We start from the raw sequence: 17,393 nt of genomic DNA on the forward strand, positions 1-17,393 counted from the left end.
AACCCTTTAATGAGTAGGTGTGTCCCAACTTTTGACTGGTACTGTACCTCTTGGCCCCAGGGCTACGTTGACAGGGAGAGGTTCCTGTCACACACACAAACATACACACACACACACACTCTTGGCTGACTGACTGCAGGGGACTCCATGCAGTTGATTATCAGATGCCACCACATTCAGGAGTCCTGAAGCTGCTCCAATCGGCCTGATTATTCTGAGATAGGCATTGCTGCCAGAGATCCCCCAGGAACAATATAAATGTAATTTGCCGTTGCATTGTTCCACTTCTCCTTGGCAGTAATAGAACAGGTCTAGTAGCAACCCTCCACTGCTCTATGCATGACTGGCACAAATACTGTACATGAACAGATTTCCCTGTGTGTTTATGCTAGAGACTTACCCTTCATTGTCGGGGCTGCAGTGCAATCCCCTCTTTCCGCTGATATAAAGTGTGCACCTATTCCATTACATGGGGCTTGTGAAAGTGGCCTTTTTGCTACACATGAGAGGATCCAGACAAGAAAATCATCACGAAATCGTCTGTAAAAACCGAACTGTAAAATGTGCCAAAAATAACATGACCAAATATGGGTCTATACAAAGGTTTTCTTATATCTCTCAGATTTATGACCATCTTAACCCTTGTGTAGTCTTAACATTCTGTATACTCCCCTAGTCCTAAGGGTAAAAAATGACCTGCCACTATGATTAACAGCAGAGAAAACCCCCTAAATTATATTTTTTCAACTTGAAATTTTATGACTTCTCCTAGAGTGACCCCAACATTAGAAAAAGTGAAACATCGCCTTTGTTCATATTTCCATGAAAGTTGTACACCACCAGGGTACAAAGATTGTCTTAGGGTCATTTTTGACCCGGCAGTTATAAAATAATTTACACACCACAAAAACCACAAAGACACACACACAATGAGAAGTTTAGATTGCGTGCTACTGATTGAACTCAGACAAAACTAAAACTTTCTTGTGCATGTGCAGCATCTCCTCTCCACGACCCCACACATGACTCAAGTTCACAGACAAAATAAACAACATTTCTGACAAAAATAAATAAATTGAAAGCATTGTTGACTAATGGGGAATGCAGTCAGAGGGTATAAAGGTGTTGCAGATGACAGTCCCCCCAGTTATCTCTTTGCTGAAGCCATAAGTGCACGTTTCAGTGCCCAACAGGTCGTAGATCTGATTTTTTTCAGATGTCCAGGACTAACAAGAGGACAATGATTTAGAAGAGGAGGAGGTATCTGAAGAAGAAGATGGGGAAGAATACAATTCAGAGCATGATGCATCCTCTTCAGATGAAGAAGAGATCCCCCAAGCTGAAAGAGAGACATTTTTGTCAAAGAACAGCAAAATAACATGGTCCTTGTCACCATATGGCAACCAGGGCAGGATGGCAGCACAAAATGTCATAAGGATGACCCCAGGGCCCACAAGACATGCAGTTGCCCATGCCCAGGACATCGCCTCAACATTCTACATGTTCATCACACCAGCCATAGAAAAAATCATCCTGGAGATGACAAATTTGGAGGGTTTCCGTAAATATGGAGACAACTGGAAAAGGATGGATGAGATTGACCTACGTGCCTACATAGGGCTGCTAATCTTAGCGGGTGTGTATAGGTCCCGAGGCAAGGCTACATGTAGTCTCTGGGATGCAGAGAGTGGAAGGGCGATTTTCCATGCCACGAAACAACTGAAAGTCTTTCACACTTTCTCATGAATGCTACGATTTGATAACCGTCAAGACCTGCAAGACGTGTGAGAGACAAACTGGCGGATATAAGAGAAGTCTGGGAGAAGTGGGTGGATCGTCTGCCATACCTCTACAACCCTGGGCCTGAAGTAACAGTGGATGAGCAAGAGATAAATTCAGAGATTTTCATATCTGTAATGTCAGTGATTTTCACTGTTAATTGTATTATGTATTGCTGTAATGTCATTGATTTATGTGATTGTTTTCTGTGACACTGATACTAATTACTGATAGTAATTCTCTTTTGTCAAAAGGTCGCTGTCTTTTCCGGCAGTATATGCCCAGCAAGCCAGCAAAGTATGGCATCAAGATATGGGTGGCCTGTGACGCACAATCCAGCTATGCTTGGAAGATGCAAGTCTACACAGGGAAGCCGACCAGTGGAGGCCCGGAGAAGAACCAGGGGATAGGGGTTGTGCTTGATGTGACAGATGGATTGAGGGGGCACAATGTAACGTGTGACAATTCCTTCACCTCTTATGAACTCAGCCAGCAGCTCCTGAAGAGGAAGATCACCATGGTTGGCACAGTTAGAAAGAACAAGCCTGGCTCCCCCCTGCACTCCTCGCAACAAGGGGGAGAGAGGCCTTCTCGTAAAGTTTGCATTCTCCCCCACCACCACTCTAGTTTCTTACCTCCCAAAGAGGAACAAGAATGTGGTCCTCCTGAGCACACCGCACAAAACGGCTGAGATCAGTGATCGGGAGGACAGGAAGCCAGCCATCATTCTGGACTAAAAACCACAACAAAGGAGGTGTGGACAACCTGGACAAGGTGATTGGAACTTACAGCTGCAGGAGGGTGACTGCCTGCTGGCCCCTGGTCATCTTTCATAACATCATTGATGTGTCATACAATGTCTTCGTAATATGGAACAAGATCAACCCTACCTGGATGCCTGATAAGCGGAACAAGAGGAGGGTGTTCCTGGAGCAGCTGGGAAAGGCAATTGTAACCCCACACAGCCTCTGCAGCGCTTGTGAAAGCTGTTCAGGAGGCTGAATCTTGTCCTGATCCACCTGAGGCTGAAGCTGCAAGAGGAGCAGATGCCAATTCCCCCCCCAAAGAAGGACTGTAAAACAAATACTATGTGCTGCACATGTGAGAAATACATCTGCAAAGTCCATGCACAGACACTTGCATAATGTCCTACATGTGTTAACTAGAGTTGATTGATTTATGTTCTTCATGTTTTTGTATTGTATCTATTATCTTATTTTATTCTTATTTATTGTTGTTGTTTATACACCTCGTGGGTGATGGCAATTGTTAAAAAATGGGAGAAGACTAGTATTTTGTAGTTGAATTCCTCATTGTACAGTATATACGAATATATCACTATGTTGCCAAAAAAGTTCAAGATTGTTATTGTTTCCCTTCAATAAAATGCATTGAAATTTACTTTCTGCGCATTTCTGCTACTTTCTTAGGCTATACAAGTGCTATCTCTTGCTAAAAAAAAATATGTTTACACCTATGCAGTACCTTTAGCAATATAAATAATAAACCTCTACTTTAGTAAAGAAAACAATTATGACAGATGTGTTGTAATAAAAACGAGTGGTGTCCACTGATTAAATGCAGTCTTTCTGCATTGTGAAAAACCCAGATATTCACAAAGTTTGTGATGAATGACAGGTTGTTTCCTTATGCAAAATAGATTTAGGGTTTTAAATTAAATTAAAACATCCATATGTTAGCTTAGAAGATAATGCGATCTAAGGGCTTCGACCTACACAAGGTGGTTTTACTACCAGAAGACGAGTTTAATCAAGTTCGGTACCCACCATCTCCTCTTCATACAGCTATACTTATTGTATTATATTGATGTTTTTGGAACACATTTGTTCATCACACTTGACAGCTACTACAGTATACCTTTGTAATTGAGATTACCATGAAACATTTTTCACACTATTGTGCTGACCAGAATCATGCTGCTCAGTATTTTATTTTCTTTGGTGAGAGAGAGAATCGCACCTGTATCTCTCACAGAACTAGAATGACATTCACTTTCTATGATCCTTTGTTCGTACCTTCCAAGGCAATTGAACTTATCCGAGAGGCTGCTACAAGACGTCGCTTGCGGAAAAGAGTTCTTCGGAATGGACTTTTAGTCCGACTCAGGAGGCGTGCAGACCATCCACCGCTTCGGAGTATTTTTCTTGCTAATGTTCAGTCCCTGGACAATAAAGGATACAAACTCAGGGTGAAGATCTCCTTCCAGAGAGACATTAGGGAATGTAACATACTCTGTTTCACGGAATCATGGCTCTCTCCAGATATACTGTCCCCGTCCATACAGCCAACTGTGTTTTCAATACATCGTGAGGATAGAAATAAACAACTCTTCAGGAAGACAAAAGGCGGAGGTGTATGTTTCATGATTAACTACTCATGTGATTGTGGTAATGTACAGGAACTTAAGTTCTTTTGTTCACCCGACCTAGAATACCTCACAATCAAATGACGACCGCATTACCTCCCTAGATCATTTTCTTTGGTTATCATCACAGCCGTGTATATCCCCCCTCAAGCCAATACCCCGACAGCTCTCAAGGAACTACACTGGACCTTGTGCAAACTGGAAACTGCAAATACCGAGGCCGCATTTATTATAGCTGGGGACTTTAATAAAGCAAATCTGTGGAAAACGCTACCGAAGTTCTACCAACACATTGACTGTAGTATGTGTAGGACTGTAGACTGTAGGAAAACATTGGACCACTTCTACTCAACTTTTCGAAATGCCTACAAGGCCCTCCATTTGGCAAATCTGATCACAACTCCATTTTGCTCCTCCCTTCCTATGGCAGAAACTCAAATAGGAAGTACCCATGCTAAGGACTATTCAACGCTGGTCTGACCAATCGGAATCCATGCTTCAAGACTGTTTTGATCACCCGGACTGGGACATGTTCCGGGGTTGCTTCTGAGAATAACATTGACGTATACACTGACACAGTGACTGAGTTTATCAGGAAGTGTATAGGGATGTTGTTCCCACTGTGATGATTAAAACCTATCCAAACAAAAAAACGTGGATAGGTGACAGCATTTGTGCAAAACGGAAAGCGCGAACCACCGCATTTAATCAGGGCAAGATGACAGGGATAATGATTGAATACAAACAGTCCAGTTATGCCCTCCATAAGGCAATCAAACAGGCGCAATTCAACAGCTCAGACAAAAGACGTATGTAGCAGGGACTACAGACAATCACAGATTATAAAGGGAAAACCAGGCACGTCGTCTTGCTGCCTGACAAGCTAAACACCTTCTCTGCCCATTTTGAGGATAACACAGTGCTGCCAACATGGGCCGCTCTTGAGGACTGTGAGCTTTCATTCTCCGTGGCCGACCTGAGTTAGACATTTAAGTGTGTTAACCGTCGCAAGGCTGCTGGCCCAGATGGCATCCCTAGACGCATCCTCAGAGCATGCGCAGACCAGCTGGCTAGAGTGTTTAAGGACATATTCAATCTCTCCCTATCCCAGTCTGCTGTCCCCACTTGCTTCAAGATGTCCACCATTGTTCCTGTACCCAAGAAAGCGAAGGTAACTGAACTAAATTACTATTGCCCCGTAGCACTCACTTCTGTCATCATGAAGTGCTTTGAGAGGCTAGTTAAGGATCATATCACCTCCACCTTACCCGACACCCTAGAGCCACTGCAATTTGCATACCTCCCCAATAGATTGACAGATGATGCTATCGCCATCGCACTGCACAATACTCTATCCCATTTGACAAGAGGAATACCTATGTAAGAATGCTGTTCATTGACTACAGCTCAGCCTTCAACACTAGTACCATCATTAATCTCGGGGCCCTGGGTCTAAACCCCGCCCTGTGCAACTGGGTCCTGGACTTCCTGATGGGCAGTCCCCAGGTGGTGAAGGTAGGCAACAACACCTCCACTACGCTGATCCTCAACACAGGGGCCTACACAAGGGTGTGTGCTCAGCCCCCTCCTGTACTCCCTGTTCACCCATGACTGCGTGGCCACGCACACCTCCAACTCAGGAGGCTGAAGAAATTCGGCTTGACCCCTAAGACAAACTTTTACAGGTGCATCATTGAGAGCATCCTGTCGGGCTGTATCACCGCCTGGTACGGCAACTGCACCATCCACAACTGCAGGGCTCTCCAGAGGGTGGTGCGGTCAGCCCAACACATCACTGTGAGCACACTGCCTGCCCTTCAGGACATCTACAGCACCCGGTGTCACAGAAAGGCCAACGTATCATCAAGGACCTCAGCCAACGGAGCCACGGCCTGCCACCCTACGGTGAAGCATGGTGGTGGCAGCATCATGCTGTGGGGATGTTTTTCAGTGGCAGGGACTGGGAGACTAGTCAGGACCGAGGGGAAGATGAATGGAGCAAAGTACAGAGAGATCCCTGACGAAAATCTGCTCGAGAGCACTCAGGACCTCTGACTGGGGCGAAGGTTCACCTTCCAACAGGACAACGACCCTAAGCACACAGCCAAGACAACGCAGGAATACTTTCCAAATGCACTGTAAAATATATATACATAAAATATAGCATTTCATGAAACCAGTTATTTTGAGGGAGAAATCAATTGCTTCATACATTGTACATAAATGGTGGGACCAAACGTGTCACCTCCCAGCCTTTATCATTAACATGCCATTACACAGGGCTCTGTGCCCACTGAAATCTCACCATGGAAATTGCCTTGCTCCACGAACAAGAGCAGCAGGAGCAACACAGTGAGCCTGTGTGATTGAGTGGCATGCCATCTCTTGTGGATTAATCAACTCCCACTCAATTTAGCCGCTTATTTACTTTCAAGTATTCCCCTCTTAACCAAATCTGCATTTTGCATGTTAATGTCCATGCTCTCGCTTCCTATTTCGAGTTCATTGTATGATTACCTTTTATTCAAAGGACACAATCATTAAGTTTGCTGACGACACAACGGTGGTAGGCCTGATCACCGACAATGATGAGGGAAGAGGTTTAAGACCTGGCAGTGTGGTGCAAGGACAACAACGTGAGCAAGACAAAGAAGATAATCGTGGACTACAGGAAAAGGAGGGCCGAACATGCCCCCATTCACATCGACGGGGCTTTAGTGGAGCGGGTCGAGAGTTTCAAGTTCCTTGGTGTCCACATCACCAACAAACTATCATGGTCCAAACACACCAAGCAAGTCATGAAGAGGGCACGACAACACCTATTCCCCCTCAGGAGACTGAAAATATTTGGCATGGGTCCTCAGATCCTCAAAAAGTTATACAGCTGCACCATCGAGAGCATCCTGACCGGTTCATCACCGCCTGGTATGGAAACTGCTCGGCATCCGACCGTCAGGCAATACAGACGGTAGTACGTACGGCCCAGTACATCACTGGGGCCAAGCTTCCTGCCTTCCAGGACATAGGGGGTGTCAGAGGAAGTCCCCAAAAATTGTCAAAGACTCTATTCACCCAAGTCATAGACTGTTCTCTTTGTTAACGCACGGCAAACGGTACCGGAGTGCCAAGTCTAGGTCCAAAAGTCTCCTTAACAGCTTCTACCCCCAAGCCATAAGACTGCTGAACAATTAATCAAATGGCCACCCGGACTATATGCATAGTCACTTTAACTATACATTCATGTACATACTACCTCAATTGGGCCGAACAACCAGTGCTCCCGCACATTGGCTAACCGGGCTATCTGCATTGTGTCCCGCCACCCACCAACCCTTCTTTTACGCTACTGCTACTCTCTGTTCATCATATATTCATAGTCACTTTAACCATATCTACATGTACATACTACCTCAATCAGCCTGACTAACCGTTGTCTGTATGTAGCTTCGCTACTTTTATAGCCTCGCTACTGTATATAGCCTGTCTTTTTACTGTTGTTTTATTGATTTACTTACCTATTGTTCACCTAACACCTTTTTTGCACTATTGGTTAGAGCCTGTAAGTAAGCATTTCACTGTAAGGTCTACACCTGTTGTATTCGGCGCACGTGACAAATAAACTTTGATTTGATTTGACTATTTGCATTGACAACCCCCTTTCTTTTAACACTGCTGCTGCTATCTGTTTATTATCTATGCATAGTCACTTTACCTCTACCTACATGTACAAATTACCTCGACTAACATTGATTCAGTACCGGTACCCCCTGAATATAGCCTCATTACTGTTATTTTACTGTTTTTTTTATTTATTTTATTTCAACTTTAGTTTAGTAAATATTTTCTAAACTCTATTTTCTTAAAACTGCATTGTTGGTTAAGGGCTTGTAAGTAAGCATTTCAATGTAAGGTTGTATTCGGTGCATGTGACAAATACAATTGGATTTGATTCTTTGACATGTCTTCACAACTGATAGGGATGGTTGACTTCACACTACTGTATAAGAGAGGCGAGGGAGCAAATGTCAACTCAAATTAGCAAAGCAGCAAGTGTCTATTTTTCTGATCCAGCTCCTGAAGGCATGAACCTTTTCTGTCTGCACCCCATAGCTTTTGGAGAGGTATAGTCAGCCTGGGAATCCATTAAGGTAACGTCTGTGGGTTATTTTGAGATGACAAAACCTTTCACATTATTGAGCTGCTGCTTCCACTGTTGTGATACTCTCTGATTCTCTCTCTCCTCTGGCATCACCGCAAGTGATCACCATCAGGTTCAGCAGTATTACCAATAGTTGACCCTCCCGCTGAATGTCCAGTCAATACAAGGATTCCATCTGGGGCCTCCATCTGTCTCTCAGTGACTCAGTCCATTCCACTAGACCACTCCCTGTGGACTCCAGCCAGGTGCTCTAGTCGAGACCAACCAATGGAAATCCATCCCCATTGTTTTTTTACTTGGCTATTTTCATTAACATATCGTTGGTGTCTGATGAAAACCTTTAATCTCCAAAACAGAAACTTTTCGGGAAATTGATTTTTTTTAACATATTTTCCCATTAACGAGCATACAATTATGAAACTTCAGAAGCTATTTTGAATATACTGGGTCTAAAATATTGGCACACTTATTTTATATTAATACAATTGCTCAGAGAAAGAGATTTAGTTTTACAAGTAATAATTTTTGTCTCAAAAACTTAGGGTCAAATTGATTAACACCCCGAAAGATACTTATAAATAAAGTAGACAAAAGTTTAGCATTTAGTCCAATATTCCTAGCACGCAATGACAACATCAAGATTGTAACTCTACAAACTTGTTGGATGCATTTTGGAGTCACTTTTATTGTGAATAATAATATAATTTGTTTCTAAACACTTCTACATTAATGTGGATGCTACCATGATAATGGATCATTTTGAATGAATCGTGAAAAATGATTAGTGAGAAAGTTACAGAGGTTCAAAAATCATACCCCCAAGACATAACCTCCCCTGTTATTGTTAATGGTGAGAGGTTAGCATGTCTTGGGGGTATGATCTTTGACCACCTGAAACTTTTTCACTCATAATTTTTCACAATTTATTCCATAAGCATGGTAGCATCCACATCAATGTAAAAGTGTGAGCAATTGTATTGGTATAAAATTATGTAATTCCACCATTTTTTGGGAGCATACAATATAGCTCAGTATTTATATGTATTATTTTATACAGGCATTATTGCTAATCTTTATCAAGAGTGTCAATAATTTCGGGACTCACTGTATTTTCTTGTTCCTAGAGTCATGAAATGTTCAGAGTACATTGAGGGGAGTTACTGCTTTCAACAAATGTAAAAAAAAGAATAATACATCGGCAGAAATTTAGTAACAAGGTATTTATCAGACAGTGACAAAATGTATATTCGGGAAACATAAGACATGCATTTCATTTTATGCCTTTTCCAGTCCAAGATTGCTCTTTATTCACTCAATGTAACTGAAAATATGGTCATGCTTTGCCAGCGTTTGCAGTATGTGTGCATTTGGAACACTCCCACTCTCTCATTGGCAGCAGTCTCCCCACTGGGCACAGACATTAACTCAAATTCTATTCCATGTTGGTTCAATGTCATTTTATTGAAATGATGTGGAAACAATGTTGATTCAACCAGTGTGTGCCCAGTGGGTCCTGAGCCAACTAGTCAACTGGAATGGTATTTTGTCAATGTGCAGCAGATTCAAGTACACACACTCCAAACAGTATCTGCCAAGCCCTTGCTTACATTTTTTTTTGTATAAATGTTTGTCCTTCTTGGGTCAAAGTTGTAAGCCCCTCTGAGGTTATGATTGGTTTCATTCACCATCAGTGGTGTGTATTCATGGATGCCAAGAGAAGCCAGGATTCCCCCAAAAATGTACCAACAAAAAATGAAAAAAACATATAAAATAATAAATCTTTTGTCTCTCTGTGTTTCATAAGCATCCGAGCGAGAGAAACAGCACCCCTCTGTCTCTGTATGTGATACAAATATAAAAGAATAGCCAATAAACATTCTTCGTACTGGACAATGATTATAACAGCGATTCTGACCCAAACATAAATTCATACATTGTTGTACCCCTGGCCTGAGAGGATGGAAGTTCAATATGTAGCTAGATGTAGAAGGCTAATGTTAACTAGCTAACTTTGCCCATGAATGGAAGTTAGGCTAGCGTGAAAGCATTTTAGCCAGGTAGCCTAGGACAACAAAAAATGAAAGCTTGTACTGTATGACAGAGTCATATACCTTTTCATCAACATGAAGAAGAGTAGGCTGGCATTGACATTTCTCTATAAGTAGGGTGAGTCAACATGTCTTTTCTACTTGCACGAACACTCATACACACAGAAATCAGAACCATGGACAGCCACATCATATTTAGCTTACGTTGATTGGACTAAATTGTTTTTGGTATCTTTTAGTTGTCACTGTATTAGACTAAGCAGAGGTGATTTGATGATGTTGAAATGTTGAAGTTGAAATGGTGCTGGAATAGTAGAGGCAGCTCCTGTTTTCTTTGGGACTTGCGGTAACATTAACTTGCTTGACCATGCTGTAGGTCATGTAACTGTTTGTTACATGCAATATGCTTTGTGGACTTCACTGGACAGAGGTTTATCTCCGATTTTGTGATGAAACAAAGGTGTGGTTTAATTTATTCTGCCACTGTGTCTTCTTATTGCTTAGGACTATATATCGGCCTTAGGACTATATATCACTGTGGCAATTCATATGAACTAACAGGTTATAGAGCAAACAACACAATTATCACAACACATAGGTTGTAATATGGCTTTTTACTGTCTTGGCTTCCCACGCAACGCTACTGTTCACCGTTGCCAATCATAATCAGTGCTGTTTATGCATTCCATATCGTATAATGAGGCTTCGAGGAAACGTTCAGCCGTAATGGTGTTCTACTTGACTGAACATCCACTGTCTTGGGCCTTTTCTCATTTTCATGTATCAACACAGTGACAATGCAATAGATGCTACTGCCGTTTTTGGGCCTCCACAAAGCAATGTAAACAATACGAAATCACCAAAGCAATCGAAACAAAATCAAAATCACTACATTTCTACTATTAATCCTCTATCAACATTCACTGGCTCCGAAGCAGCCCCTTCTGTTTGTTTTCTTCTCTCTACCTTCTTTGTCTGATTGTCACTCTTTTTCTTTTAATACATTGTCTTCATCTCCATCTGCGGGAGATAGATCATGTGCTAACCCCATCTGTATGTTAATAATTATCAAAAAAAGACAAACACTCATCTTCCTTCTATTATGAGCTAAAATGTATGCATAAGGAAAGGTACATGTCTATGATGATACCGAAGAGACTGGTACTGTACAGTCTCCTCAGAAACAAACATTCATATTCCTCATTTCACAAACCTGTCAACCCCCCCCCCCCCAATCTACTGCCAAATCACTGTAGATACTATAGAGTTTAGTTAAAGATGCAGTCCGGGATCTTAACACGTACACATTAAGAATTTGAATTTCTAAAGTATGGATGACGTACCACACAATTGTGCACAATTTTGGGGGACTGATTTTGGCTCGTGAGTACTACTTTCAAAACTACTGGCTGAAATTATACAAAATCTCTGGAGCATCTCTTTAACCCTAATCACTCACTAGCATGCCTAAACCTAACCTGCCAATAATGTATGACATAAATGTCGGTCGTTTTGAGATTTGGAAAATGAGAGCGTTTCTCAGGCTGTTGTTATTCATACATGAGCATTTGTGAGTGTTTAGCAGTGAGATGACCCACATGGAGTAGTAAAATGTCCCTGTTCCAATGAATGAAACTGGAACGGACATGAAAGGCCTTATTCACCATATAATGAGCCTGATGCGAGTTCATAAATTTATGCCAAGCTGAGACTTCTGTGTCCACTCACCGCAGATGGAAATAGAACATAATATCAGCAATGAAACTAAAAATAATCATCAAGAGACCTGTTAGCAAATGCATCTCCTTAATCGTCTTGGTTGTACTGTAGTTACTTGCTCTGTCTTTTATGTGAAAGTTGTGGGTGGGTCAAACCAATTCCAATCCAAGTTTATTGTTCACATTCCACATACAGTACATTGCACATATTATGTAGCTTGTGTGATCAACACAAGGCTATAAATCTTGACACATTATTAAAACATGTCAAATGTTATAAACCACATTCAAAGCTTTAAAGCATAAAATATAACTGTTTTAATGTGCATTCCCGTGACCACATTTCCAGCGGTGTTTTTGCAACTGGAAGCATTTTTGCTCGGTTTTTCCTCTTCACCAAATGTTCATTGCACCTGCTACTCTCTGTTTATCATATATGCATACTCACTTTAACTATATATTCATGTACATATGTACATACTAACTCAATTGGCACGACCAACCAGTGCTCCCGCACATTGGCTAACCGGGCTATCTGCATTGTGTCCCGCCACCCACCAACCACCAACCCCTCTTTACGCTACTGCTACTCTTTGTTCATCATATATGCACAGTCACTTTAACCATATCTACATGTACATACTACCTCAATCAGCCTGACTAACCGGTGTCTGTATGTAGCCTTGCTACTTAATATAGCCTCGCTACTGTTTTTCGTTGTCTTTTTACTGTTTTTATTTCTTTACTTACCTATTGTTCACCAAATACCTTTTTTGCACTATTGGTTAGAGCCTGTAAGTAAGCATTTCACTGTAAGGTCTACACCTGCTGTATTCAGCGCATGTGACAAATAAACTTTGATTTGATTTGACCTAGTCCTCAGCACAAGACACACACCTAATGATCCTACACACCAATAATACTGTTGTCTGAATTGTAGTCTACACTTACCTCCAAAAGTAACAGTGACATCCTCTCTCTCTGATAAAACCATTTTACTGGACAGTGTGATTGGTTTGCTGACATTATGAAGACAGGGCTAGAAGGCAACCAGGACACACAGTCTGTACTAAAGATGCAGCCCAGGATCTTAAAGTGGAACTGACAGCGTTTTAACTATTTTGCAGGTATGAAACAAAGACAATCAAACTATCAGTGAAAAATATAAAATGTCCAGTTTATGCTACAAAACCAACTTTATAAGAGGTTTTAAAAATAGGTTATATTTGACTCAACATTTCATGATGTAAAGTAAGGCATTGTTGGAAGAATAAATGGATACAGTTCAATGCATGATTAATATAATTCACCAATACATTCTTGGTAGTCCAAAAAATATTGCTATCAGGTTGTAAATCCCAGCTGGCCTGGTACATTATTTGCTGCCTCCATTTGGGATGCACTGTTTCAGTTTCAATGACTCAATATTTTGGACAAAAATGAACAAATGTAACTAAGGCTGGGAATGTCAATACAAACAAACTAGCAAGGGCAATGATCACAAGTCAGTCATAACATGGCTAAATTGCTTGCGTATGGAGGACGTCATGTCATTGGAGGAGTGGGTGAGTGACTGACTTTTTCCCCTCCTATTGTTTTTCGTTGGCTACACAGCTAGAGATGCACTTGTCATTTGGTTAGCCAGCAAGACATGTGAATTGCTTTGCTAGCTAGCTAGCTATGCTGAACAACTGTTATCCAGTTAGCATATCTCTTGCGGTCGCAGATTCACTATGGCTAGCTATCTACTCCAATTTCAGAGCTTGACTGTGCAAGAGCACAGAATAACTGATACATTTACGAACGTCCAAGACACGCTGAATATGACCGGTGTCAGAAAACGTAGTCAAAAAAAGTAATAGTTAGTCACTAGTGCTCAATATAACATGTAAACAGCCTAACCAGCTCTGCTAGGGTGAGTAAAATGGTCCGTGAGGTGTTCTCTCATTTGTGTATGGAAGTAACTAGCTAGCAAGCTAGCTAACTTTAGCCAGTTAGCTTTTATGCTTGGTTGGGACAACACATGCATTGGCAGGCAAGCTGCAGAAGGACAAGCAGGATTTTCCCCATCGTTTATCAGTGCAATTTTTACGGCCAACTAGCTGAAAAAGTTAGAGAATTTTTATCTAATGTTCGTTCGTTAGATTTTAGCTCATCTTGCTCTGGCTAGTATTAGTTACTGATCTTAGAATTTTCACAAATGCCTTAGTATACTTAATTCCCAAACATTTAAGATTTTATGAAAACATGAAAACGATCATATCTACAGTAAGTGCTCACTTGTCCGAAAATGTTTTTTAAAAAGTGGCATGTTCTTCCTGGGGGTGTACAGTCGTGGCCAAAAGTATTGAGAATGACACAAATATACATTTTCACAAAGTCTGCTGCCTCAGTTTGTATGATGGCAATTTGCATATACTCCAAATGTTATGAAGAGTGATCAGATGAATTGCAATGAATTGCAAAGTCCCTCTTTGCCATGGAAATGAACTGAATCCCCCCAAAACATTTCCACTGCATTTCAGCCCTGCCACAAAAGGACCAGCTGACATCATGTCAGTGATTCTCTCGTTAACACAGGTGTGAGTGTTGACGAGGACAAGGCTGGAGATCACTCTGTCATGCTGATTGAGTTCAAATAACAGACTGGAAGCTTCAAAAGGAGGGTGGTTCTTGGAATCATTGTTTTTCCTCTGTCAAACATGGTTACCTGCAAGGAAATGCGTGACGTCATCATTGCTTTGCACAAAAAGGGCTTCACAGGCAAGGATATTGCTGCCAGTAAGATTGCACCTAAATCAACCATTTATCGGATCATCAAGAACTTCAAGGAGAGCGGTTCAATTGTTGTGAAGAAGGCTACAGGGCGCCCAAGAAAGTCCAGCAAGCGCCAGGACCGTCTCCTAAAGTTGATTCAGCTGCGGGATCGGGGCACGACCAATACAGAGCTTGCTCAGGAATGGCAGCAGGCAAGTGTGAGTGCATCTGCACGCACAGTGAGGCGAAGACTTTTGGAGGATGGCCTGGTGTGAAGAAGGGTAGCAAAGAAGCCACTTCTCTCCAGGAAAAACATCAGGGACAGACTGATATTCTGCAAAAGGTACAGGTATTGGACTGCTGAGGACTGGGGTAAAGTGGTCTGCCCCTTTGCCAGGGGATCTGTCCGACAAACATGAATAAAGAATGGTACCAACACATCCTCCGAGAGCAACTTCTCCCGCCCATCCAGGAACAGTTTGGTGACGAACAATGCCTTTTACAGCATGATGGAGCACCTTGCCATAAGGCAAAAGTGATAACTAAGTGGCTCGGGGAACAAAACATTGATATTTTGGCTCCATGGCCAGGAAACTCCCCAGATCTTAATCCCACTGAGAACATGTGGTCAATCCTCAGGAGGCGGGTGGACAAAAAAAAAAAAAAAAATCTGACAAACTCCAAGCATTGATTATGCAAGAATGGGCTGCCATCAGTCAGGATGTGGCCCAGAAGTTAATTGACAGCATGCCAGGACGGATTTCAGAGGTCTTGAAAAAGAAGGGTCAACACTGCAAATATTGACTCTTTGCATCAACTTCATGTAATTGTCAATAAAAGCCTTTGACACTTATGAAATGCTGGTAATTATACTTCAGTATTCCATAGTAACATCTGACAAAAATATCTAAAGACACTGAAGCAGCAGACTTTGTGGAAATTAATATTTGTGTCATTCTCAACTTGTGGCCACGACTGTACTGTATATGAACCGATTTTTTAAATCATATTTCATATTGCTAAAATGCTGTCAGTTCACTTTAAGCACCCCCACCCCAAAAAAAATGAATCACAAGACGTAACATATCATATGAAATGGATAATACAGTACACAATGGGATGACGTAGTATACAAAAAACTGTGACCCGTTTGGGCCTGTCAGCATCACTTTCAAAACTACTGACTGAAATTATACAAAAGTTTGGGAGCGTCCCTTTTACTTAGTCAGAATTTAACTGTTCTTGTCCTCTTTTCTCTTCGTGTTCATCTGATGGTGGTGTGTGATGGTGGATTAATGAAAAATGGATGTGAAACTGCCTTTATGTTCTCAATGCATTTTGTGTCTTATTAAAACCCCAGACAGAAGCCTTTATAGTGAGGAGGCGGTTGTGAGTCTCGGGTCATTCCAATTTATCAAATTATCCCACTGATTTTGGAGATGGACACTATTTTGTTATTAGTACGCCGGCTAAACGCAATGCAGCTGTCAAGGCAAATCCTTGGCAGTATCTGCTTCTGAAATAATTGCCTATTTACGGAGCCACTGAGGTGTAGAGGATGAAATGCGGCTCAATGAGGCTGCCTCGGTGCTGTCAAGGCTGAAGAGTGCCTCCTGGTGTTCCCCTTACCTACAGTATCTGCCCTCTCTATAGTTCTGTCTTTCTACTCACTGTAGACCCTCCTTCTTAACTGCCTCTGTAAATGCTGGGGTGATATTTGGTCATATGATAAAAAAATGCACGGAGGAATTCATAATTATATTATTAACGAGAGAAAAAAAAAGGAATATATCCCTCTTAGGCAGTCATTCAAGGTATTGTATGGGAAAATAGTTGATATGTTGGGGGTATTACATACAACTCACCACGTGGCCATTTTCCTAACTTGTGTAAATCTATCCATTAGTTTCTTAGAATAGTATCAGAATTTATTTTTTACCACCACTTCAACCCAATGCACTGGCAGGTTGCTCTTTTGTTTGGTCGTTCATATCAAGGACCTCCTGTGGGCTCTCATTATACATTGTGCAAAACAAAGGCTCGCCCTATTTTCATTTCTGCTCTTTCATCCGTTAATTGTGCCCCTTATCAGCAATATACTGCGGATTGATCGAATCACTCTGATCTGATCAAAGAGAATAGAGTATAGAGAGGATATCTTGTCTGCTGAATGGATGATGGGCCGCTAACGATTGCTGATACATCGTTTAGTCTACCAGTTGCTATCTGAGAGAACTCTAAGAGGACCATGATCCCCTGTCTTATCTCCGTGATGCAAGGACGTCTTATTACCTCTGACATAAGTACACTTTGGCAATCGATCAGTGCAGTTCATGTTGAAAGTGTCCATCTCTCTCATCTTCACTCTTTTTGACTGCTTTCTAATGTAGATATGCCAATTTAGTCAAGTCTGGTAAGAGTGCCTTGGTGTTTCAGTGTTATCTCTGTGGGGTTTCTGAATATGCTTTAAGTTGGAGCAGCAAAGTCCTTCCAAGTCATGAAATAGGAATATCTTGTCGATAGATCAAGCACCACACTCCAAGAGG

Source organism: Salvelinus namaycush, chromosome 1 (genome assembly GCF_016432855.1).
Source record: "Salvelinus namaycush isolate Seneca chromosome 1, SaNama_1.0, whole genome shotgun sequence".
NCBI classification, from domain to species: domain Eukaryota; kingdom Metazoa; phylum Chordata; class Actinopteri; order Salmoniformes; family Salmonidae; genus Salvelinus; species Salvelinus namaycush.